Source organism: Alligator mississippiensis, chromosome 9, assembly GCF_030867095.1.
Source record: "Alligator mississippiensis isolate rAllMis1 chromosome 9, rAllMis1, whole genome shotgun sequence".
In the NCBI taxonomy this organism is placed as follows: domain Eukaryota; kingdom Metazoa; phylum Chordata; order Crocodylia; family Alligatoridae; genus Alligator; species Alligator mississippiensis.
Window position 1 is genome coordinate 54,922,891 of NC_081832.1, and position 27,372 is coordinate 54,950,262.

Below are 27,372 nucleotides of genomic sequence, written 5' to 3' on the forward strand. Positions count from 1 at the left end.
CTCATCATCCTCTTCCTTCTTGTGGAACTCAGAGGTTCCCTTTGAGGACTCAAAGGTCACAAGTGTGACAGATGCTGGGTTGCCACCAAAGTGGCATATACATTCTTAAAGAAGGAACACAACACTGGATGCTCTAGGTCTTTGTTTGTATGTTTTCCTTGGAGTCAGTCTGTTGAGATTCTTAGCCTTGGGCTGCTACAGCTTTGCATCTCACTTTTGCTCCTTGACCTGCATTCCCCACCTAGCTCCTTGTAAAGATCTTTGTTCCTGGGATTCCATATAAGTGGATTTGCAAAACCCCCTCTCCCCACAAGCTTAAGGAGATGTAGCATCTCCACCTTGCTCCAGAAAATAATATCCCATTTCAGTGATTGCTTCTCTTTGCAGCAGTTCACATTTGCACACAGTAATGGTTAAGCAGGAAACTCTTTTTGTAAAAGAAAGTGGAGTTTTAAAGGGGATGTGCTCCTATCAGTTTGACCTGAGCTGAGAGCAAGGCATTGGGAATGGAATTATGCATGGAAAACTACTACAGCTGATAAATGCAAAGTAGGTACCACCCTAGCGTCATGTTAGCAGTTGTACAGTGGCTCAAGGGGACTGTTTCTCAAAAAGATGGTGTTACTCAGCTGTCATACACCTTGGTTCTTTGTGTGTGGATGCAATGCAACTTTTTTTTTGTTCTACAGCACATGACTTTTATTGACCTTTTTTTCTGAATTACCCATCTAGCCTCTCTCTGACCCTGTCCCATCTCATCCCATTTTGTTCCTTCTTCCAGTTTCATTCTTCTCACTTGTCTACTCCTAATCCTCATAGCTCAAATTTCTCAGCCATTTATAATATCATTGTATTACTTTGCCCTATCCCAGGAGTGAGCAAAATATGACCCTTCGTCTAAATCTGGCCTGTCAAGGGATTTTATCCAGCCCTTGGTGGGTTCCTCAGCCTCACCTGGCCCAGGTATGGGGGTGCAGCCCAGGCCATGGTGCATGAGGCTTGTCCCATAGCCCTGGGGCATGCGGCAGGGCTGGGGTAGTGTACCAGCTGGACTTGCTTCCCAGCACCCCCACAATGGCGACTTCTTCCAGCTGCCACTGCCACTACCACCAGCCCCAGCCCCACTGCCTGGGGACCCTGGCCCATCCATCCTGCACCCACCACTGGGGGGTGCTGGATGGAGCTGGCAGGTGGGTCTCCATGGAGACTGGCTGGGACCTCTGTGAGCAGGGCTGGGTCAACACAATCAGGGGGATAGAATGGGGCTAAGAGCAGGTGGGGAACAGCATCCAAGAGTGGGATAGTTGGACGGTGCTGGGACCAGGATCACAGAGCAGTGACAGCACAGGACCAGGACCCAGGGCAGAGCTGTGATCTGCTGCCCACATGTCCCCACGCTGGACACCAGTTCTGCGGGCAGAGGCATGCAGGGAGCAGATCATGGCTTTGCTCCAGGCCCTGGCCCCACACTGTCACTGCCCTACAATACTGATTGCAGCCCTAGCCCTGCCCACCTGTCCCACTCCCAGACGCTGCTCCCCACCTGCCCATAGCTCTCTCTCATCTGCCTAGTTGAGCATGGGACAGAGCCACATTTTGGGAATTTTGGTGAGCTGTCATGGGGGGTGGGGGTGATGATCCAGCCCATGACAACTCACCAAAACTCCCTAAGTGGCCATCCAGCCCAAATAATTGCCCACCCCAGTCCAATCCATACTTCCTGTTCAATCCCTCTCCGCTCCTTCCTCAGGCTCCCAGTCTTATTGCTTCCTCTCCTTTCCTCCTCCCCATTACTCTACTCCACTCTGTGTTTCACTGTTCCAGTTTCCTATTCTGGCTTCCTGTCCTAGTCTTCTTTCATAGCCAGGTCCCGTTTTTCTTTCAGAACAGAGCTCTTTGTAAGACACATGCCCTCACATCTCCATTTGTTTAGCTTCATCCCACTTATTACTACTTTCAGGATCTTTGGCGAGCCAGTACCTAGTCACTTCCACTCTTACAAATTCAACATTTGATCCCCATGTTCTTCCCCTCCACCCTGAAGCAAATCGTCTCCTAGCTTTCACCCCAATTTCCTGAAACAAAAGCTCCTTGCCCAACCAATCTTACATTCCCCTTTCCTTCCAATCCTAGTGTCCCCTCTTCTCTCTACTAGTTCCCATTCTCCTGGCCCAGCCAGTCCCACAAGATACTTTGTGTGAATCTGTTCCTTTCCCTCCCCACTGATTTGGTTGTTGTTGGTTCTGCATTTGAATTAGAGGGTTTCTTCCTTGGCAGCGCTGAGGGCCAACAGGGGAACCACGGACAGAACAAGAAAGGTTCCCTTGCTGTTCCAATGCCTAGACTCTCAGAAAAAAAAATCCTGCAGTGATAATCCTGCAAAGGTCAGGAGGGAGCATGCTTGGTTGCTCTTTGGGGACAGTCTACGTAAAGTCTGATCAGCACTTGAAAATGTGCTCAGTGAGAATAGAACATTCAGAAAAAAATAGCAGCTAAGCCTGAAAGGCTTATTACTTTGACCAAATGTGGATGTAACCCTGAGATAGAGGCCACTCTATGACCAATTTCAAATAAAATATATGGGGGGTATTGTGTCATAAAACATTTTAATAGTGCCAAACAACAATTTTTTCTGTAGCCTTTTTCTCAGAAAAGGCCAAAAAGATTAAAAAACAATGAGCATAAAATAGAAACCTGACATACAACATTTCAACCAAATGGCTAAAGTTTGACAAAGTTATCAGCAATTAAAAACCTCTTCTTATAATGAGAAGTGTTACATGGCCTAATTAGGAAACCAGTTTATTAATTTAGCAACTAGAAAAAATAATAGATTAGCAGATTATTTATTTATTTATTTATGTATTGCTTTATCTGAGTTATACTGGTTCTTGGCTTCCTTAAGGATGAAAAGTGACATTTAGATTTTAGATTATGACCTTGTAAATGTCTTTGTGTGAACATTAGAGCACATTAGAGTCTGAATCATTTTATTGGGATTATTTAAAGAGGTACATTTCTGCATATGGTTATGTTTTAAGTGATGAGAGCCTATATTTCTTCTAAAAATGTAACTGATCTTTCTTTATAAATAGCAAACCCAATTGCCTTCAGAACCACCACAGTGACAAAATTGTAGGAGCTATAGCTGGTTTAGCCATTAAGACAGTTCAAAGAAAGCAGGGGATGAATTCATGTTCATTCCATAAAATAAAACAAATTATAATAAAGGAAACCAAGAAGTATGCAAGCAAAAAAAAAAAAAAATTAAGCAACTCTAATCCTTATTATTATCCATTTTCTTGGGGGTGGGGGAGAGATTTTTTTCTAGGAAAGCCAGACAGGATATTTTGAAGAAGGTTAATGGGCTAGTTTAATTTATTTACATCACAAACAGCCCTACACTTATAATGCATTGAAGTATTTAGCAGTCTCTTCCCAATAAAGTAAAATGTCTTTAGACAATAATATACTCTGTTATCAGCAGGCCTTACTACTTCTTCAAGTCTTATTGTAGCCTCACGTGGCAAAAGAATTCAGGATCACGGCTTTGCTTTGTTTCGTAAATTGTTTTTTTTTTTTTTGGGGGGGGGGGGGGTTGTACTAGTATAGCCACTTATAAATTTAAAACAGGGTCATCAAAGATATGGTCCCTAGAGCTGTCCATGGGGCCAGAAATTTAGCATGGTAAAAGCATTCAGGATCAGGGCTTAAATTAATTTTCCTTTGTTTGGCAAATTGTTTTTTTTCAGGTGTTTAGCAGGGATGTGTGAAGCTTTGGGTGGTGATTCGATTCAGAGATTTGGCCCGATTCAGTGGCTGAATCTCCAAATCCAAATGGAATCAGGGGACCAATTAAAAGGTCCGAATCAATTCAAAGTTCTCTGAATCTTCAGAAAAGATTCGAAGAGCTTCGATGATTCGGGCAGTCCTCGACTCCAAGCTGGTAAGTAAGAGGGTGGGGGAACGGGGGCTGGGGGAGGGGACCGTGAGGGGATCCGTGCCAGCCCCCATCCCCTCCCTGCTCCTCCAGACCCCCCATGGCTGCCCTGCCCACCCCAGTTCCCGGCCCTTTAAAGAAAAGCCCCGACACTCACCGAGTGCTGCTGGGCGGGAGGCAATCTGCGCTGCCCCTCACTACCCCACGTTCCATGGGGCGGCTCTGCCACAGTATCAGGTGTGGCTCATGAACACTGTGATGCTGGGGCAGATGGAGCATCCCACAGGAGTACTTCTGGTCCACTTCTAGGTCTGCCATTGAGCATGCAGGGGGACCTCCCCACATCTCCCTGGCTCAGCGATCGGCCATAGGGGGACCCCAGGTGCCCCCCAGACCCAGGAGGCACCAGTCACTGAGCCAGTGGGGCATGGGGGGGATGGGGGAGCCCCCTATGCTTCTGTGCAATGCTCCATCCGCCCCACCTTAACAGCATTCACAAGCCACGTGGTACCATGACATATGTAGAAAAAACGTTTAAAACTATGTCTATATCCAAATTGCCGAATCTTTCCAAATAGATTTGGAGGATTCCAATTCAATTTGGAGAGATTGAAGGGTCTCCTGATTCAATTTGGATTTGTAGATTCAGCCACTGAATTGGGCCAAATTGAGTCAGAGACCAAAGCTTTGCACAGCTCTAATTTCTAACTTCATAAACATTTTCTTACTGAACTCAGTAAAGTTACAAACATACTAGAACAGTTCAGTACAGATCAAAGAGCTTAACTCCTGCTGTTTATATAACACACACACACACACACACACACACACACACACACACACACACACAAAGTAAATATCAAGGGCCTTCTATACCCTAATTCATTCGCATTACTCCCAGATCCATAAAACAAACCAAGTAAAATATATTCATGAAATCTTCATGGCCTTAACAAACCAATGAAAGAAAAAAGTCTTAAGATAGCTCAAATCAATGAAGTATCAAATAGCAACATTGAAAAAATGCTTGGTTCCTGGAAAATTATCCCAGTAGGATTAAGAAAGATTGGGCAGCAAGCAGAACCATATATTCTTTTAACTAAAAAAACTGTGATTCTTCATGTAATAATTTTCGTTCATGAAGTCTTGGTGTGATTTGGAGGGCAGATGTATCCTTATTAAAAGGTACCTTCAAGTCTAAAGCATCCTTTCAGAGACTGCATATAACTCAAGAGACAACTACTGCTCTCTCAAATTTTATCCTTGAGATAGGAGTGGGAGTAAAATAAAATCTCCATGGGGCTGAGAAGTTTGGAAGATTTTCTAAAAAGACTTAAGAACATAAATTACAACAACAATGGAGATTTTAAGCAGCTCAATTTACTAATGCAGAAAATAAACCACTATTGTTTTGTAAACATGAACTCAATAGACTTCAAAATATGCTGTGATTTTTTGTCTGCTTTATTCGTTTTGGCATATTTGAAAAAAAATATAGAAAAAATGTTCTTTCTTAGATTATGGATCTAGATGCTTAATTGGGGGTGCCATAATTTCAAAACAATGAAAGAACAATATGGACACCTAATACATTTGTGCTGTAGCCTGAAGTATTAAAAAGTATACACACACACATGCTAACAAATATCTTTCTAAACAAAAAAAGAATTCACCTTCTGAAAAACTAAGAAAGTCAGATATGAAAATAATATCTGTTATGCATAATTTTAAAAGAATAAAAATAAGCAGAGACACTTAACCGATTGGTTGATTCTTTATAAAATGTATTTATATGAAGAAAACACATAAAATGACTTGAGTCATGAGGAAATGTTATGGCTATTTGTCTACACAAAATAAATTCATGCTGCATAGAGATAAGCAAAACTACTAAGAACTGAGGTTTCATATACTAAAAACAATAGCAAACACAATTAAACTAAAGCAAGCTGGCAATTCTATTTCTTTGGTAACTGTAAAAGTCTAAGTTTCAGCAGACCCTGAAATTATTAAATATCTGGTAAGTACATTTTTTCAGGTCCTCTTATATTTTCTAAGAGCACTGTCACGAAGCTCAATTGATGAATAAATTACAATCTGATGACACCATTATAATAGACATGATTGTGATATGTAATCTCATTATTACAAGTGAGCTATAACCATTTTATGAACATTATATGTGACATAATCAGAGAGTAGAATTATTTTGTATATTGAGATCATAAGACTGTCATATATGAATGCATTGATCTAACCTTTTTAGAGGAATGTTTATTATACACTTATGGTACTAGAATTTAATAGGGACTGAGCAGGATAGAGCTAGGTAGACAACAATTTGTCTCTCACACAATAGTTTGAGATTTAAAAGATCTATACTGCCTCAAATGGGGATGAAAAATTAATATTAAAAATGCTGTAAATGCCAAATCAAGGATAAAGATTGTATTGAGTCAATCCAACGATTTCATTATGATAAGCATGAACAAGTTTGAAACCTATCTTAAAAAATGGGAAATTACTTTAAATAAAAAGCCCCTTTCTTTTGACAATTTCAACATTTTTTATTATTCTTTTTGAATGGGAAGAGTTGGCCAAACCTACCCTCTTCTGAACAGTTTCATATTCGCTACGTCATCTACAGTCCTGCATGAGGGTGCACACAGCGTCCTTCCTCTGGGCTTTAACACACACAGCATAGCATACTCGGCATAGAATACAGGCATGATTTGAGAGCTACAAAACTACTTGGCTATCAATTCCAAAATGTATAACAGTTCAGGAAACAACTCCAAACAAATCTACTAACCTTTGACGAGCATTCTCTTTCCAAGGTTTTGACCTGCTTTGAGGTGAATGTGTAAATCAGCGATTCAGGCCTCCAAATACACTCTCCTTAAATGGTAAATTCCCTGTAATAGACCTAGAATAAAGATATGTTGTGTTATTAGTGTTGAAATAAGTAACATATTATTGTAGTAAAAGTTGATAAAGAAAGCAAACTAGTTGTTTTGCTGAACTACAATATTTGGTGTGACTTTAAAATAATTTTGCTACATCATCTGAGAAAAATCAGAAATTCTATTACAGTCACTTGGCAGCAACAAGTACAGCAACGAATTTAGCAGATGCCATGGAAGACTTTAATATATCTTTCTAGCATCAGTCAGATCGATATGCTTGACTAGCTGTTCCACATTGCCACCAGTCAGGCCAAGTATAGCACCCTGTGGGCATGACTACGTGTGCTTTAATGCACAGTAACCTATTTACTGTGCATTAAAGTGTTACATAAAAAAGCATGTGATTACACTATTATACAGTAAAATACACTACTCTGCATTGTCACTTACAAAACATGCACTGTACATATTGCGCATTAGGGCAGCCTCATGAGAATTTATTTAGTACCTCACATTGGAGGTATTACGTTTAATGGGCAAAGCACATTGATGCATGTGTAAATGTGCCCAGTAGGGGCCAAATTTACAGCTCATTAAATTAATGAAAATAATTCTGTTAACTTCAGTAGATCAGGGCCTAAGGTCAACTAAAACTTATGAAGTATAGCAAAATTCCATCTATATTTTGCAGCAAGTTGAAGACAGATGGTAAGGTCCTAGTTGTTTTATTTCCCCTGAAATTGTTACAAAATTAACTTCTCATTTTCATGATCTGTAATCCTGTATTTGCATTTGTGCTGAAAGAAAGTAACCTTTAATACAATTCAGAAATGTTACTGCATGCCACAAGTATACCATTCAAGATGATCTTACTTTAATAAAATTCTAAATACATGTAATGATTCATTGTCTGCTTCAGTGAGAAGCTAGAGAAAGAACCATAATTGTTTTACTTTTACACTTAAATGGGATGGTGTATTGGTGTGATTATTTACTTCCTATTTAGAATCACTGTTTCCCCTGCCAGCATTACGCGAGTGGTTTGTAATAATCGAAAATCTATTTGCTTTTATTAGAGCGTAAGGTACTCAACCACTATAAACTTACTGTCAAATGAGAGCTAGCTTGGCATAAAATTATTTCAAACATTCTTTATTTTATTATGTTAAACTGATGCTCTTAAGTACCATTATTGTACAGTGGATTATGGAAGCAATAGGCTAATTATCACAGGTTTTAATTGCTTAAGTGTGAAATATCAGTAATGTATAAGTAATGAAAATCCTAAGGTTAAGTCATAAAATTCTAAACACCCATAAGATCTAGCACTGTACTTTAAATATTTTAACTTGCGCAGCAAGGAGGATTTTATTTCACAGCACTAAAAATACCACACTTTGTTTCTGAGCCATAAGCTAAAAAAGACAGGAAGACCTTTGGTTCATTTAAATCAGTATAGTTTCATTAAAGACAAGGGAGCAGTGTCATCTTACACCAGCTGTGGTTTTGGCCCACAGTTACAGCATATGTTGGGCACTGCAAATGAAGAGTGAACTATACAGAGCTGTCTTTGGATTGTGTGACAATGTTCTTTATAATTTTAAGCAATCAATAAGCTAAAAGGTTCAATTGTTTTTAATCTCGGTGGGTGCGTCTATATGAGACATTTACTGTGGAGTAGACTAACTAGCTCTGCAGTAAATGTTGCATGTCTACACATGCACACCTATTAGGCTGGAGTAAACTAACTCTGAAGCTGTGAAGTAAAAAACTCCACATCAGTGCACATGTAGACACTGTCTTGGCTCTCTGGGGCACAAGGGTGCTTCAGTGTGGGGGCTGCCTGCTGGCTAGCCCCACGCTGGAGCACCTTTGTACCCCAGCCAGCCTCTTTTCAGCACATTGAGCCTTGGGAGAGCAGCCCCAGCATATCACCAGGGCCCCCTGATCCCCAGGGCCCCCCTACCAATAGAGACTTCTCTGACTCAGCTCAATGTTCAAACAGCATGCCTGGGAGCAATAAACTATGTAACAATAAGCTCCAGAGTTTATTGTCTCGCATTAATTGCACATATAACTGCACCCACTTATACCTACATAGATTTGGGTTAACTCTATTTGAACAAATGTTTTCTGCTAGATTAACAAAACCAGATTTTGCCTTGCATAATAAATTAATTAAATCAATATTTGCCTCTTAATCTACACCACCAATAATAAATGTCATAATATGCAGTTTTTTAACCAAAAAGCAAAATATATATTTCAGTTCAATATGGATATGCAGTTTATATGGAGGCAGATTTATAACGCTGATGGAGCCATAAAGATGTGGCTTTATGCCACAGCATAAACAGAGAGCTAAATAAGAATTCTTAGGTTTTGTTAGAGATGGGCAAAAAAGGTGCTGTTTGGGTCTTGACCTGGTATTTTAGACTTAAGTAAGGCTTTGGATTTGAGACTGAATGAAAAGCAGAGTTCAGATACGAGTAAATCCTCATATATGAAATTCCAAGCTGTACTTTCAAAATGTTAGATGAAGAATTAACTCTTGAAAAGTTCTGAAAATGAGGAAAGTTATGTCAAGTGCAACAAAAAAATCCTTACTACCAGCTTACTTTAGACTTTTTGGGTCTTTATATCATTTAAAAATCTGGCATATAGTTATAGTACTTATTAGGTAATGTGTATTGTGCAACTAAAGACTGACCTAGACAGGTAGTAGAAATAGTGGGCTCCTGCATAACCTTGTCTGAAGTAGGAGCCCGAAAACAATGAGGTTTTGTTGTGGGAAAAAGGGACATTTTCCCACAGCTGAAGCAAGGGACAAAAACTCTTTCCATACCTTCCCAAATTAGGGTTTATTTACATGTGAGCAAGCAGTGCAGAAAATCTGGTAAGAAGCTTTGCCTGCGAAAAACTGAGCTATGGAGTCATATCCTGAGCGAAGCCAGACACCAACATTTCCCACTGAAAATAAATGTGAGTTGAAGGTACTCAGGATTTGGGCTGTGTTCTATTAACTCAGAGAACACAGAAGTCATTCAAACCTTACACTTTGTCAAATATGAGCCCCAGATCTTTTTGAGGTTTGACTGTCACCAAATCTTTGCACAACCTACTTCATTCTGGGACTGCAATTTCAGAAATTCCATTAACATGGCTTCTTATGTAGTACTATGCGCCAGGCTGGAAATGGAAAACGTTGGGAATCTTAAAAAAAGGACTACTGTAGGAATATCTTTAAACACGTTTTTTTTTCAAAGTGATTTTTTTCATTTTCCTCTCAGAAAAGCGTTGTTAATGTTGCTCATCCTAAACCAGATTTTTTAAGGGTCATTCATCACTATAAAACAAGAATTCGATGTCCTGAAATGTCACAGTTTCAGTGTGTTATTTGGTACTGAAAGGAATGAATCCAACACTTTCAAAATGTTCTCTAACAAAACACAAACAAACAAAAACACATCCAATACCCTAGAGGTGAGGGCATTCATCAAGGATATAGGTGGCACAGACTCAAGCCCCTATTCTGAATGTGGGCCTCCTACTTTTCTGGTGAGGAAAAAAAAAAATCATTGGTATGTTTAGTGCTATAAGGTGGGGCTCTCTTAATATCTTCTCCTAGAGAAGCTGCACAATATTTAAATGATTACATTTTCTTTAAGATACAAACTGTGTAACCTGGTAGTTTTAGAGGAGGCACAGGATCCTGAAAATAGATCTCCTAGATTCCAGTGAGTCCCCTAAGCACTGGGTGTAGAATATTTCTTTTTTGTTTGTTTCTTTCGTTTGATCACAAATTCCATCTTGGACTGGAGAAAGTGTCCCGATGAAAGTTTCATCAGTACTTCTATGGTTACCTGAAAAGTTTCAGTTTCAATTAATCCTCATTTTTCAACAAAAAAGTTTAAAGAAAAAAATCCTGAGCGGCTCTACTTATTAGCAGAGATGGAACTCCATGATCCTCTGAATTAAGGTGATCAACAAGCAACTGAACTACAATTAAAGCTTTGTAGTTCAATTGCAGCTTAACATTATTCATATACAGGAATAACACCCTTCCTTTATGGAAAACAAAATGTCCTTTTCACATGCACAGACACATACACATATGATGAAATGAAAGCTCCTAAATCCAATTATTTCATTTTTCTGTAAATGGATGAAAATGTCAATTCTCCCCCAGTGAATGTTCCCCCACAAACATCTATTTAGAAGTTATTACTAATATTATTTTTTTTCATCTGGGATCCTCGAAATCATTGGACCTTGCTATAAAAGTGAAGCTTGTTTACCAAAATACATTATTCAACATCATCATTACTATTACTACTACTAGTATTACGGCAGTTCCTACGGTCTAACAAATATTTTGGCTCCAGTACTGCACTAGACAATCCACAGACACACGTACTACTAAGTATCCGCCCTGAATTGGTTATATTCTTTATGAAAAAGACAGACACAAAATAGGAGGATACAACATACAGGCAGAGGTCCTCAGTATCTCCATGACTTTAGTGCATTTATGAAATAGTCATTTCCTCTTCATTGTATGGACGTATGACATATTTATACATTGCTTAAAACTTCATTGCTGCCCTAACATCTCAATGAACATCAAACAACCAGCACTCAACACTTCTACCTTGGAGTGACAAAAACAAAACAAAACAAAACAAAACAAAACAAAAATAACCACTCCTAGGCTGAAGGGATACATAATTGAACTCACCAATCACTAGTGACCTAGAAGATTTTACATTATGCAGTGGCAGGTTCACACAAAGAAAGCACAGATGGAGGTTGGTTAGCTTCAATGAACAAAGATCACTTTGGGACCAGAAGTGCTCTGCCTTTTTTTTAATTTGCAGTCTCTTTCAAAAAGTCATTGCTGGATAGCACTGATGAAAATAATAAGCTGGTCAAAATGGAGCTCACATGGTACAAAAGAATAGGTATCCATGGAGAAGAAAGGTCATAAGGGCATGATAACCTGTGACTTTTAATTTTATATATATATTTTAGAAACATCTCTCATGTTGCAAGAACTAATCTTTTCAAAGGTACCATGCTGCATATGTCCAAAGCAATCCAAAAGAGTACTATACTGCATCTGAACAGCTGTTTACCTCCTATTATAGTGCTGAAAAGGAAATTGAGCTATATATGTTTTTTATTGGCTTGGGATACCTATCTACTATCTGAAATTACTTCTATTTCCATATCCATTATGTGAATAGGATGTGGAAATTGTAGTCTCAGGTTTCTTGTGGCATCTGCACACTAATTCACATAGTGTGTGGACTCAACACCCATTGCAAATAATTACATGAGATCACTCACATTGTTACATTTGACGCATTAAGTCTATTACTTCAGTCACAGAGATCTCTGTCCCCACTTCTGTTAGCTATATCTTTGATGGTGCTAAGATCAGGGCTAGAAATCCATATCATTTAGTCATAATAAGTGCGATATTTCAGGGTAAAAACTGTTCCCAAAGCAAACTCAACTTCCTGTTGATAACAGACTTGCTGATCTCATTTAAAACAAGAACAGCGTAATTTTCCTTCCATAGAAACATGTCAGCATGAAAATGCATTTACCAATCAGGAAGCTTTGTGCTTTCTCCTGGAACCGGGAAGTCATATACATACATTATGAAACACATTAATATAGCAAGTACAATAGGCACCCTTCTGGGTCATTCCAGCATAACAGTTCTCCCTTAAAAGCTACACCTTGAAATCACCTAATCTGCCTTAAAGATGCACTATCCACCTTTTAATTATTTTTTCAAATTTTTAAGTTTACAAACCAGTAGCAGAACAATTACAAAAGAAAAAACACTGAAGTTCCAAATAAATTTTACATTTATAACAATTTAGTTGAAATTTCCTTCCTTCCTTAGCTCTCAAGTTCATTCTTCCTGCAACAATTAACACCATTTGCACTGTTTTAGCCTGTTGAGATTAAAGCAACCAATTAAGAACCATCTCCCAGTCTTCAGAATATTGTGTCATGATCTTTAGTGTACCTTTAACATTTTGAAAAGTCAAACCCAAGGAACAGGCAAAATGTAGACTTGATCTCACCATGCCAGACCAAGCTGCCCAGATTTTCCCAAAAGAGGATACCTGACTACTTGGAGGAAAATAAGCCCCCATTTAACTAGATGATGACAGTATGTTTGATTAGGTAGCGGACTGGCTATTGGATCTATCCCACAAGCAACATTACAGATGGCAAGAAGCAGGGGTATGCTAGAAGGAATATGGTTGTGTGTAGTCCAGTCGGTGAGCATTGTAAGTAAAAATGAGCAGAATTTGGGAAAGTATATAACATTCTGGATACTCATTCAAATCAGACCTGCACCTTTTTTAATATCTGGCTGCCACATATTTCAATATCAAGTGTGCAGGCAAGAAAAGGAGGTGGTTTAAAATTAATGTGTTTGGGGGTTTTTAAACCTAGAATTAGTGGTCTAAGAAGACCCACTGGTCTGAAAGATTTTTAAGCAGAATTCCCCACTATAAAGATTTCTCTGTAACAAATAGACCTTTAACAGACATCAGTTTCAAAGCATGATGGGATTGAATCTGTGATCCCAAGACTCACGCTCCCATGCCACACATACAAGGGATGAGGGATTAGATCCCAAACACACCTTACTTGCCAATGCAGGGGAAGTCTGGGATCATGATCCCTGGATCCACTTACACCAGCAACTTGAACACTGGGTACCTGCAATCAGATGATTGTCAGTTGATGCCAGGGACAGAACTGGGATCTGTAACTCATTCCAGTCTAGTCTGCAATGCAGCAAGCCACAAAACTGGTATGCATTCTATGTGGAATAACTTTGTGGCTTGTTTATCATATTATCATGCCTTAAATTGACTTGAACATGTGTTAATGGCATCTTAAATAGTAACCATAAGTCATCAATTGTATTTTATAGAATGTGTTAGAGGCTATGGAATTTTGTAATGGAAAAGAACTTTAAAGAGAGCACCCTATGTATACTACCAATTTCAAGTAATTAGAATAAAAAAAAATTTCAAGGTTTTCTTGTCATATGTAAGTCAGAAAGTTATAATTTCTTTTCCAGATGCTATAAATTTAGGGGTTCCTACATATTACATTTTTTAGCACTAGAATTGCAACTCAACTTGTTTTCTTTCCTGCTCAATTGCATGTAGAAGAATAAATGTGTGAAAAGGAAAAAGAAGCTAAGTTCTTTGAGAATGTAAAATGCTAGAAGGATGCCATCTTGGAAACTTTCCCTTTTACATTGCCTTTCAGCATTCCAAACATTTACACTTTTACAAGGTTTTATATCATGCTTTTCATCCATAGGTCTCCAAGATCATTTAAAAAGACTACATACTATTCTGTCTTGAAGACAGAGAGGGTAAGCACCAAGTGAAGAAAAGGCTTGACCAATATCACATAGTAACTTGGTGGCTATGAGATGCAGAACCCAAGACACAGGGCTTAGTTCAGTGGTCCAATGAGTGAATCACACTGTAGCTGGAGTAAGGTATATGTGATTTTTTTGCTTCATAACTGAATTTAGGCAAGGTTTACCTATGAGGGCCATGGACCAAATTTCCAGTAAGTTTTGGCTGAATGTGAAGGAAGTATTTATGGATTTTGGTGGAAACCAGGAAAATCTCATGGCTGTGTTTCTCCTTCAATTTCATTTCAAGGTGTGGGGATTTGGGACCAGATTTAGAATACAGACAAAACACTTGCAAGCAGAATCCAAAGGAACTAGTTGTGCAGAGCTTCTATGTCTTCCTCTGTTTTACTGTCTTTAACAACAAAACACCCAGTCATTTTGCCTAGGGAGATATTTCTGTAACATTCATTTCCATCTTGTTTTGAAGGGGGAAATCTTCACTAAAACTGCAGTAGTTCCAAGACATATTTTATCATTCTGACAAAAGATCAGTGGAATGTAGCATTTACAAGGGATGGGTTCACACCTGAAATATTTGACTGTTTCATTTGAGAAAAGCATTCAGAGATTTGAAAATGTATATGGTGCTTAGCCAAACTACTCTGAATATCTTGGATCTGTCAAGTTGACAGATTTTTCTGGTTGGAATGAGAGACTATAAAGGCAAGTAAGAAAAATTAAACCAAAGCCACAAAAATTAAATAACCAGATTGCTCAAACCTCACAGGCTCATACTTAGACCAGTTCTTTAGTTTATTTTCAATAATTTTAAAACCAGGCTATTTGCACCCTCCATTTATTGACACAAAAAGGAGCTTGTTTATATTAGTATCCCAGGAGACATGAACTTAGGGTTTCAGCTGTTGGAACACAGTACTTGTGCAAGTTAAAAGTGATAATGTAAATCCAATTCTGATGTCAACTACTGCCATATGATGACATCTGAAGAGGAGCCAGAGATTACAGTCTAATGATAATAACGACTAGGCTAAGTCTGTGCTTATGCCCATTTTTATTATCTTTCATCTGTGCATGACAGCTCTGTCAGAAGAAAGAAATGCTGTAGCCACATTTTTATACCATATATTCCATTCATTTACAGTAGTGTTATATTACATAGACCTTTTGAGAGTTCAGCAAAGCTGTTCCACTTTTACCCTGGCTGAGTTATTACTGTGTATACAGGCAGAGGGAAAGAATGGGATGGACAGCTGATCACAATACTGAAAAGATTAGAAAAAAAAATCTTCTGGTATATTTCACAGAAAATATTAGATTAAAATTCAAATAGTTTCTCTTGACAGATTGTTACAAGAATGGGAAATGGCACAAACAATCCACTGCTATGACAAAGATTTAACAAAAATGGGAAGGTTAATTATAATTGAACATTCCCTATGGATATCTCAGGAAATATGTCTCAGTCTATTTCCTATTGACAGGTGGTAGTGTAAATTAAAAGTGGTATTATGAATTCAAATTGGATTTCAACTGCTCATCATCCATATTGTGGTATTAGAATAGGCTGAGATGATTATAGTCTAAAAACCATAATGAAAATGGGTTACTTTATACCATTTTCCATTCTCATTGATTTTTCATGAGAACAGATTTATGATCTTATAATATTTGTCACCCAAGAAATGTATTATTCTAAGTGATCTGCCCCCGTTACCTATGATGTACATCAAACCATGAAGGTGTGCTCTAAGATGTAAAACATCAATACTAAAAAAGTGGAAGGTAAGGAAAATTGGTCACATGAGTAGTATTTCTATGACAAGTATCATTTGTAGAGGACCACATCTAAAGGCATTAAGAATAGAAGTCATGTAGGATACCATTGTCCCTTTGGAAGTAGCTATGAGACTCACAGAACATATCCATTATTCTCAAAACACGAAGCCAATAAACATAATCCAAATGTAAATAGAACAACTGTATGAAAGTTTCATTTCCTGTTTCTCAGATACATTATTACCCAATGACCTTTCAATTTTCAAGATAGATCAGAATCATGGAAGACTGTAATATACCTGTTTAGAATCAATATCTAGAAAGAACAACCCAGGAATTGGTTGTTCCAGAGGTATGTCTATATTGTAAGATGTTCTATTAATATTGACAATGGTAAAGCAGCACAGAACTAATCTCTTTCTTCTAACAGTGAAGAAGAAAATGTATTATTACTGGGAAAAAAGAGTTTTAACTTTAAAACTTCTCTCTTTCTGTAGGTCTTTATTTCACTATGGAACCTCTTCCCTACTCCCTGCCATCTTGCTACAGATTAAAAGAAACTGTACTCATTCTTACTGTAACAAAAATATGCATGAATGTAGCATTCTTGAAAGAGATTGTGCTGGCAGCATTAGAACTAGAAGTCACTCCTTTACAGAAGAGATACGGAGATACATCCCTAGACAGCATTATTACCAATTTCCTCATTCTGTGACGTCTCCCAAACTGAATGCTAACAAGAAGGATCATCTCTAGGCCATGAGCCTACAAATACACACAATGGGCATGTCTACATGAGACGCTGACTATGCAGTAGCCAAAAAATACTGTACAGTAGCATATCACAGCATGGACAGTGGTAATACACTACTGTGGCTACTGCACAATAGCTAATTAGGCTACTGCAGAATAGCATCACCTAAAGAAAACATCTGTCAGTGCTAATGCACAGTAACTCTGGTTATTGCACATTTATTTAGTACTTGGTAATACAAGTACTAAATAAATGTGCAGTTACAACTGCTCATTATCTCATGTAGATGTGCCCAATGAGTCTTATGCAGGTCAACTGTTCCAGTGACTTCAATGGAACCAGTTGGGTACATCAAGTTAAGCACATGCACAACATTTGTCAGCATAAGGGAACAAAATAATTCTGCCTTTAAGCACATGTTCTTTCTATGAGAAATAACATCACAGTAGGTAAAGACACAGTGGCCATGTCCAGATAAGCGTGGCATGTGGTACTGCAAACATATCTGTAGTGCCACCTACCATATATTCAGATGTTCTCTGCACTGCAAGGGAGCACTGCCCATGCATGCTCTATTCTGCTTTTTTTTTTTTCCCATGGGATTTTTTTGCCCCTGGATATCCAGATAAGGCTGTTGCAGCCAGCACAGTTGCTTGCCCCAGTCTCCCCTACCCCACCCATGATAACTTGCTGCACATCAAAGCGTACATGGCATGGGTGTTCCCTGGGGACAAGTAGCAGCAACGCAAGGTGCACCACTGCTACTTGTTTCTGGAGAACCAAACATCTACGCTCATGTAGACATGGCCAGCGGGTGCATCTACATGTGCAATTAATTTGAAGGAATAAACTCTGAGGCAGTTTGAGCCAGAGGAAACTACTCCTAGGTACAACATCTATATGTGCACCCAGGCCAGCAGCAATTTGATCTGGGACAGAGCAGCTTACATAGGGGCTGATCCTGTCTATATTGTGTGTGTGTGTGTGGGGGGGGGGGGGGGATCAGCCCTGGGCTTTGGATGGTGGTTTTGGGCAGTAGAGGGGCTGGCTATGACTCAAGGGTGATGAAAATACAGAGCTGTGTGGCTAGGCAGCAGGCAGGAATCTAGCCCCCTGCTGCCTGGGCTAACTAGGTACAATTTCTGCCTGCAGTCAGCATCTCCACATGTAAAATAGCATCCTCACTGGTAATAGTAATACATGTAAAATACAGCATCCTCACTGTAAAATAGTACTGTCCCCAACAGTACTATCTTATGGCAGTGTTAATTAGTTTACTGTGGCCTAATAGCATTGCACATGGAGACAGTGAAGCTATACTGCTCATCTAATTAGCCTACTCCTCACTTAAGCACAGATGTAGATATGGCCACTATAAATATATATGCTAAACTGACCCTTGTCACAACTAGCTTTAAGATTTCGAAGTTACACACTCAGATGTAAGAAATTCTAGAACTAATTTTCTCCCCTTGTTTGTATGTGCTATGATATACTAGTATCTCCATCTATAATAGGACAGATAATGCTAACTTCTGCCACTTGCTGTAGTGATTTTTGAGGTGGGGAACTAGGAGTTTGTCATGGCTGTTAGACCCTGACTCCATGTGACACCCAATGACTAGAGAGACAACAAATCGATGCCATCATGCATCACCTGCATACATTGCTTGTCAACAGCTTTATTCAAAATGGAGGCAGCTTCGGCCAAAGTTCCAAATACTAGGAGCTGCCATGAACATTATTTTTTTTTCCATATTTATACACCTTAGTTTATGCTCATTAACATTTTCCCAACCTTTCTCCCTCCTCTGTTCCACCCTTAGTCTTTCCCATTTTAAGCTCCACCTCTGTTTACTGTTTGTTTCCTTAGCGTGGAATTGCCTATGTATTACACTTATTTGCATGTCTTTTTGCTATAAGCACATGTTTAAAACCCTGATCCCACTTCTTTCGGTCACTTGGGCAGGACCGGAAGCTTTTGGAGGTTTCTTTACTAGTCACCATTCACCTTTTCGCATATGTTTATCTTGGATTCTGTTACCAATTATGTGTTGTCATCCATATTCCAGTCTGTTTTTCAGTCCCACGTTGTACCATCTCCACATTCCTAAGACTTCACCTCATTCACAGCGCACAGACTTACACAGACTCACTTAAAAATGGTTGACACAGTTAAGATGGCTACTTAGCATAAGCAAATAGCTGGCTTAGCATAAGCATTCATAAGGAAAATCTGCTTTATCTTCTAACGGTAGCCGGTGGTTTGCATCCTATTTCTTTTACACAGTGAGCTCTATATCTTACAACACTACTATATGGTTAGGAAGACGCTTGCCTAAGCATCTTGCAAGGTTACTTTTAACATATCATTCTGCCTTGTGGTTAGCAGCTTGCTAGGCCATAGGTTATAGCCTTCTATTTAGCTGCAAATCCAATGCTCCCCAAAATCCAAATACTGTCACCCTAACAATGACTACTTGCATCACTTAGCAAAATTAAAGAAATAACTGCCTGGATGAAAGCCACACATTCACAGATTCAGTACTATTAAATGCACAAGCAAAAGAAGGCCTGCCAGATATGAGAGGCAGCTGAAAGATTCATTGCAAAATATTTTATGCTATGTTTTTGAGGTGTTAAGGAGCAACCACACTTACAAACCTGAGTGAATCTGAAAGCCACTTATCTGATATGACACAGAAGCCTTTGCACTCTCAAATCAGATTAAATATCAGTTTGCCTGAATAATTAAGTGCACAATTATTTTATTTACATACAGAAATGTAGCCCTAAATAGGTGCTAGATACACATTCACATTCTAGCAATTTATTGTGTCCACGCTTGAAAATTAGGCCTTAATTAGTGGACTAGAATGCATGTTTTAGCATTTAGCAAAACTGCACAAATTGGTTTAATCTGTCATTTGAAGTCCAATTCCAAACTCTCATTACTAAACAAAGCACTTTCAATGTTATCTGATTTAAAGGAAAACAAACAAATCCCCAATAACTTCAACTCAATATCAATGTTTTTATTTTTAATTATCATTATTAGCAATGTGTAATTATTCATGACATATGGAATTACTGAACATAACTAGAAGAAGAGTAAGGAATGTTAAACCTTTCTGGAGATGAAAAGGAATTTATAACTTTATTATATCACCTAATTTATTTAATGTATTCCTTATGCCATCTGGTCAGACTGACTTAAATGTTAACAATGAAGACCAATCTGAATTAAAAGATAATAAATTAAAAACAACTTTTAAAAGAATACTTTAGATTGTATCATCTCCATAACAGCTGGACTGTCAGTAATGTGATAGGTTTCCATAGCAGCCAACTCCATAGACACTTTACAACACCACTTTTGTTAAAAGCTTCCACATATTGATTTCCATATCTTTATTTTGAAATGACAACATACTTGGGGGAAAAAGGACCCAATTTAGGGACATGTGAAACAAATCAAGTAGAGATGCCTTTCACCTCTTGTTTTCAAGATGCAATCTGGACATGGGCTAGGGACAGACATTACACATAAGCCAGTATAAATGATCACAGACCTTTTTAAACCTGTAACAGAACAGATGTTCAGTGCACAGACTGGTTTTAGATGTCCAAACCTGGTATAAGATAGATCTGTGGAAGGGGATGTAGTATCAGACTTAACTGATCTATATTAAGCAAGTCTATCAAACTTCTGTCCCAGATTCCCTCCTGAAAGAAGTTAGGTCTCAGTCCCCCTGCATGCATCCCAGGATGCATTGCAGCCTTCAACTAAATCCCACCCCACATAGGTAAGGTGGGATAGTTTCTACTTCAGCTTACCTGCTTCAGCCCAACTGGGCAGCTTCATCCCTGGTAGTCACAGAGCTGAGGTAGCCTCCCCATCCCCACTGGTGGCAGCACAGGGTGGGTGAGCAGGGGGAATGGATCTCTTCCCTGGCCCCAGATCCCCCCAGTGGGAGTCTGCACAGCAGGGTGGGTGGAGGGATTGCCCTCTGCAAAATAGCTCTGCCACCTTATCCCTACCACCCTTGCCACCACCCCAACCTCTCAGCCATGGGGTAGGTGGAGGGGAGGACTGGGCCCCTACTTCAGCCCTAGCCCCCCAGCTAGGTTCTTTACAGCAGGTTGGAGGGGGGAACCTGTGAGGTGGTGGCTCTCTCCCCATGGTGCAGCTCCATTAGGCTGTGAACATTTCAACCCTGTCCCCGCACACCACCTCGCTGGTTGTCAGGCTCAGGGGCTTTCCTCTGCAACCACTGGGATGCCAGAGCAGGGGTCCATCTCCTGCCCCGCCACCAACATGCTCCTTCCCCCAGTTGATAGGGGGCTGGTGAGGGGGTGGAGCTGGGGTGTTTGTAGCCCAGCAGGGCTGGGAGGTATGAAGGAGCACCCCCTTTAGCCAATACAGGCATCTGCCTACCTTGGCCAGTGCACAAGTGAATGTGTATTATATTCAATAATTGCCCAATCTGCACAGCTTAGACAAAGATGCATAGATTGAATGTATTCCACCTCAGGCTTTTTCACTGTCCTCAGGTATTCACCTTAGCTGGGGTGCATACTTCAGAAAGAAAATATTTTGTATTTGTACTGAATCTTTGCACACTTTACAAACATTTAATTAAATTATGGTTCACAGGCCTCTAATATTGCTTTGCCATTTAAATGAGAATGAGGCATAGAATGGTTCAGTATCTTACTCAAGGTCATAAAAAGCAATAATAGAGGTGGGAACACAACAGGTAGAGCTGGGAACAGAACCCCAACCTGTGGCAAATGCTATTGGACCATGCCAATTTCTCTGAGAAAACTCAGACAGTTTAAAGCCTGTTGCTGCATCCAGTTATGATATCATCTTACAAGACCTCACACAACTAGAATCCATCCATGAAGCATAAAAAGATGAATCATGACAAGCTGCCATAGAAAATAGCAAAGACCTGTCAAAAAATAGTTTTTTTTTCCCCCCAATCTTGTGTCTTAAATAAAAAATAAATTAAGAAAAAAAATTCATTTTGGGCTAGCCAAAATGTTTAATCTGAACCAAATTAAATATTTAAATTTTCAAAACCCATTTTATCCCCTACCACTTTTTGTAAATTTAGAAACATTTTGAAATAAAACTATAAAATTTGAAGTGCAAATTTCCTCTACCTTACATTTCTAGCTCAGTTTTCTAAATGCAACCGGGATTCATAATAATTTTGTAAACATTTTTTTTCCCCCAGAGTTTAATAGTCACTGAACTTTCCCCTGCAAAAAAGCATACATTCCTTCTACAGATGGATACTGTAATAGGAGAGCTCATCATTACTTCATGAGACAAATGAGAGGGATGAATGTTTTGATGTATATTTATCGTTAATCTGTTTTTGTTGGTTTTTTTGTCAAAATTAGGTGACAGAATTGGATTTCAGTAAATTATAGTTGGGTTTATAGGACATCACAAAAAAACTTTAATACTACAATCAAACTAGTAAACATTACTGTATTTCACCTAATTGTTAAACAGTGAAAAATGTAAGATGGAGGTGCCTTGAGGTCTTCCAAAGATTGTTGCAAGGTGCCATGCAATGTTATGTTTATAAACGTGGATCACCAGAAAAAAAACAACGATTTCCAATGGGAATACATAGTGTTACAAACATTCTAACCTACTATGGTCTTTCTGAGTTCTTTGCAACAATAGAATTGCTCTATTATTCTTCTGTAGCCAACAATCAAGTGAAAAATGACATTTTCTAAGGGGTGTTTTGAGTCTATCCAGGGGTACCTTGAGTCCAAAAAAGGTTGAGAACCACCAGCATGCATTTGGAGCCATTTTAAAAGATGAACATTTCAAAAGGGGAACTTGCTGATCAAGAGTATGCAGCAGTGTTCAAATGTAATGATTTTGTGTGGACACGATAGGAATGATACAAATATTGTGAAAGTGTTCCAACTTTAAATCTGGAAGAAGTAGTGTTAGAGCTGGAGCTGTTTTGCTACATTTATATAATTTTTATCTACATTAACTGTTAGAATGTAAGATCTTCTGCATGTTTCTGAGCTAGAGTCCCCCTTGTCCTTTTGAAGTCTCTAGAAATGTATGGTTGTCCATACCCTTACTCAATAACTTACACCTCATCCTATGTGATGCTGACCACTCTCACTAACTCCTAGAAGCACTCACCAGCTGGAAGAACAGAACCTTTCTTTCATTGACATCATTAGCTTCAACTAAGACTTACAGCAGTGGTAGAACTCATGGTTCTACAGCTCATCCTTTTGTGGTATATTGCTGTAATTTCCTGTCATATTTCTATATACTATTGTTGTAACTTTGTTTCAAAAATGCTGTTAATGTTGCAAACTGAATTAGTACATTATTTTACTTTTAGCCATCTTATTACTTCTAAAGTTACCAACATTAATTATAGAATCATAAAACCAGAAGGGACCTATCAGATCATCAAGTTCAGTCCCTTGCTGTGGGCAGGAAGTTATTGGGCTCAGACAAGCTCAACAAGGAGCTTATTCAAGATGAGGCGGACACCTCCAAGGACAGTGACTGCGCCACCTTTGCTGGGAGCGTGTTCCAGATTCTGGTGACCCTTACAGATAAAAGTTTTTTTTTTCTTATGAAAGGGTCCACTATTTTCTATTAGGAAAAATGTATAATAAAAAAAAAAAACCAAAATCACTGGAAGACATTGTTTTTATAGTCTCAGCAGAAAACTGAATGGTCATGGAAATCTGAATATAATTTTTACTGAGAGGTATTTGTGGGACTATAAGGAGGAACCTTCAATAGCATGATGAAAAAATACAAGACTTTATTTTTCAGACTGTTACCCTAACACCTTCCACTAGCCACAAAATAACACAATAATGGAAACTACGTTAGGCAGGAGCTGCATCAGCAGCAGCTCATTGTAATCATGGAAATAGATGTTTGAGGGACATCAGGCAAGATTTTACTGCCACTAGTATGGCTTTTAATTCTTCCCTTTTCTGGTTTCAGGGAACACAATTGCATGTAGTGATTTGCATTAGAGAGTAAATGTGGTTCGTTTTGTTATTCATTCACAGGTTAGATTAACTTTGTTTATCAAGCCATATATAAAAATGTAATCATTTCATTGTCAGGAGCCTAAAGCTAATGTTAATTACAGTTTGAAACTTCGATTATTAATGCATCTTTACCTACTGAAGTGTGAAATAAGCAATAGTAGTTGGAATACACCAATTAAATTAGCTTCTGAGACTGGAATTCATAAATAGGATACTCTCTGGTATTTACAGCTAAAATTGTAGTGCAGCATGAAAAAGCTAGAGGGTTGTGTATTCTAAGGAACACTATACTTTAAGAAAGTATAACAGTGAAGGAAAAGTATTTGAGCTTTTACATAAAGGGATGAATGATATTCACACAGCATGTTTTATGTTTGGCAAGTGCAAATGCTATATTTATTATATTCAGACAGCCATTAAAAAAAAAAAAAAAATCAAGATAAGGTTTCTATAAGACTTTCCTGCATACACCCCCAGTGTACTACCTAAGCTAATGCATTCCATAGCAAGTTCTGGACAAGTGTTATCTGGGAACAACCATTCAAATAAAAAGCATGAGGCAATTCCTATTTTCTCATTTTTAGACATTATTTGAGTTCATTCCTAAGAACTCTATTTTTCCAGGCAAATAAGTTTGCAGAAAGAAAGTATTACAATGTGTAATCATATTCGTTAACTAAGCCTGTGAATAGACTTATAAGCCAGTTATGAACTGTCCTCATCTTCAGATAAAAACACTTAGGCATAGAGATTTAAGGCCAATTTTAAAATAAAGTACATGCATTTTATTTATTTTTAAAATGTACCTTCAAATACATTATATACTGCATAAAATAAAATATGTAAAGGGGCCCAAAGGGCCTACTGAGGCACCCAAAATGGCCCAAATTCAACAGCAAGCCTGTAGTAAAGTTAGAAATAGAGCTCAGACCTGGGTCCTAACCATCAACATAAGAAAAATACACATAATGGAATATAAAATGAATGTTTAGGGCATTTTTAACATGTGAGGTAATATTTTAAAGAGATTTGAAAAAGAGAAGTGGAGAAGGAAAAGAAAATATAAAGAGCAAAGAATGGCTGAAAGAAACAAATCTGGCACTTGCATCTCTTAAATAAAGAAGTATAACTAAAGCCCTCATCAATTTTGTATATTAAAACATATCAAATGTAGTGATCTTTAACATATTTTAATTGAAGTGTTAATTTGACTCCAGAAACTTTAAAAGCCTCATTCTATCCAGTTATATTTGAAAGGATTTATACTCCCACTGTTATGTGCTATACCCTGGAATATATCAATGTGTTTGTTTCCTATGAACACCTTTTCTAATTTTGTAAAATGCTTTCAATAACCATTTCTGACATAGATTGATAGAGCCACAGGGCAGAAGGGACTACAGATCATCTAGTCCTACATCCTATATATCTGGTCTGTGGCAGATGTTACATGTTTTGCACAATTAGCATGTTAATCACATGATAAATTGTAGCACGCCATGCATTTAAGCAATTTAACATGCAATAAAGATGGTGAACTAGCCTAAAAAATGTTATATGTTAAATGTGTAACATGTTTGTGTTTCACTGTAATTTGAATATGTAATGTTACACATAGAGTGACAGGGTCTGGCTGGGTCCGCCAGCATCCCAGGATGCACTGCTCCCTACCGCCACTGTGAGAGAACCTGGACCATACTCGAAGCTCTAACTGGGGTGCTGGGACCCTGACCAGTTCCAGAGCCTGGGGCAGTGAACCATGAAGATGGAACGTGATTTCTGCTTCATAACTCCTGTGGGTGAACTGGGGCTGTGCCCACCCCTGCCCTAGGTGCATGATCAGTCCCTCATCCTGGGTCTGTGCAAAGAAAATGCTCTCTGCCCATTTCATAGAACTGGGTGACAGCTGTCCAAGGAGTCATGAAATGAGTCTGCATGGCTAGAGCCATTCCAGGTGTGACAACCTGGGATATCAGGGTGCTCCCAGAGATAAACTTACTGCCCCCCTACTCCACCAAATAACCCAAGTTATTAATTTGCTCATAAACCATAATTTATCCTATGCACTTCAGTCAAATAACAGAAAAAAAACCAAAAGGGTTTATTACACAGAAAGAAAAAGTGATCAAAAAGCTCAGAAAAAATGACATCTTTACCCAACAGTTGGCCTAGTGCCTAGTCCTCAAATCTTTTCTGTGATAATCCCCCAGGTCAATGTCCCCTCAGTCATAGCCAGCTCCCTCCCCTGGGGACCTCCAGTCTCCCTTACCTCACAGGAAGCTCTCTCCTACCTGTTACTCCCTTCAGAACATTCATTCCACTCAGCCCCACCCCCACCCCCCACTTTCAGGGGACCCAGAAAATCCTTTTGAATGTCTCTACCTGTGCTTCATGACACCAAGCATATCTGGGATGGATCAAGCCATGGATGAATTCTCCCACACCTTGCACAGTGCCAGAGTTCCCTGGTTTGGTGCAAGAAACCGTGTTGGGGGTGTTGGTGGCAGGGCTTGAACTCTCCAGGGATATGTAGGCAGTTCAGCCCAAGGTGGCATGCCCCCCCTCCACAGGTCCACAATCAGCTGATTAGCAGGACTGGGGCATTCACAGCACAGCAGGAGGAGAGGGGGGAAACCTGGATTTGTCCCTGGTAGCAGGTCTCCAGCTGGGCTGAATTTTATACTTTCAGACAGCTGCCCTTTGAGATCAAGCCAGGCACTTTTCCAAAGCATGACAAAACGTCTTAGTACCTGCCTCACAATAAAAATAACCTCTGTCAAGGGCCTCAGAACCCACTGAACTTACCCAATAGCTCTTGTATTGAGATAATAACTTTTGTTTGGCTGCAAGCATCTTTCAGAAAGGCATCAAGTTTTGGTTTGAGAACATCAAGAAATGGTAAAACTACCAGTGGTAATTTGTTCCAGTAGTTATTCCACCTTGTGGTTATACATGTGTGCTGTGTCCCTTAATTTGAAATCTGACTTCAGCCTCAAGCCATTGGCTTTTATTATGCCATTCTCCATAGTGCTCAGTATTTTCTACTGTCAAGGTAAGTATCATGTTTACTAAATAAAAGACAAGATTCCCTCCTCCCCCCCCCCCAATTAAGATGGGGGGAAAAAACCCTTATTGTAAAACTGCATACAATAAAATCTCACTAAATACAGTTTCTATCATTAAACTGATGCCAAAAGCAACATGTGCCCAGAAATGGAAGCCAACTATAAAATTGATGAAATGCAGCGAACACTGAGCATTTCTATAAAATACATTGTTCATAACATATTGATAGCGATTTACCACAAGACTAGATTAATGTACGCATAGGGTCAGTGCCCATTAAGTGCAGTCCCCTTCACCACTGACTCTTTTTCAAGTCATAGTGAGCCATTATAGTTCACCCAGAGTTCCCCCTTCAGCCCCTTTCTTAGCCTAGCTAAGAATGATTAGCATGGCCCAGCCCTTCGTAAGGTGAAAGTTGCCCCATGCC

At 39.0% G+C, this 27,372-nt stretch overlaps 1 long non-coding RNA gene across 2 annotated transcripts in view; it reads right to left on the reverse strand.

The window, feature by feature from the left end:
• Positions 1-27,372, reverse strand: part of LOC109280872 (uncharacterized) — a 696,334-nt gene that overhangs the window by 246,324 nt on the left and 422,638 nt on the right. For both annotated transcript variants that reach the window (XR_009464392.1, XR_002087329.2), the window contains exon 3: positions 6,753-6,866. This is a non-coding gene — a long non-coding RNA (uncharacterized LOC109280872). The remainder of the gene's footprint in view (positions 1-6,752; positions 6,867-27,372) is intronic.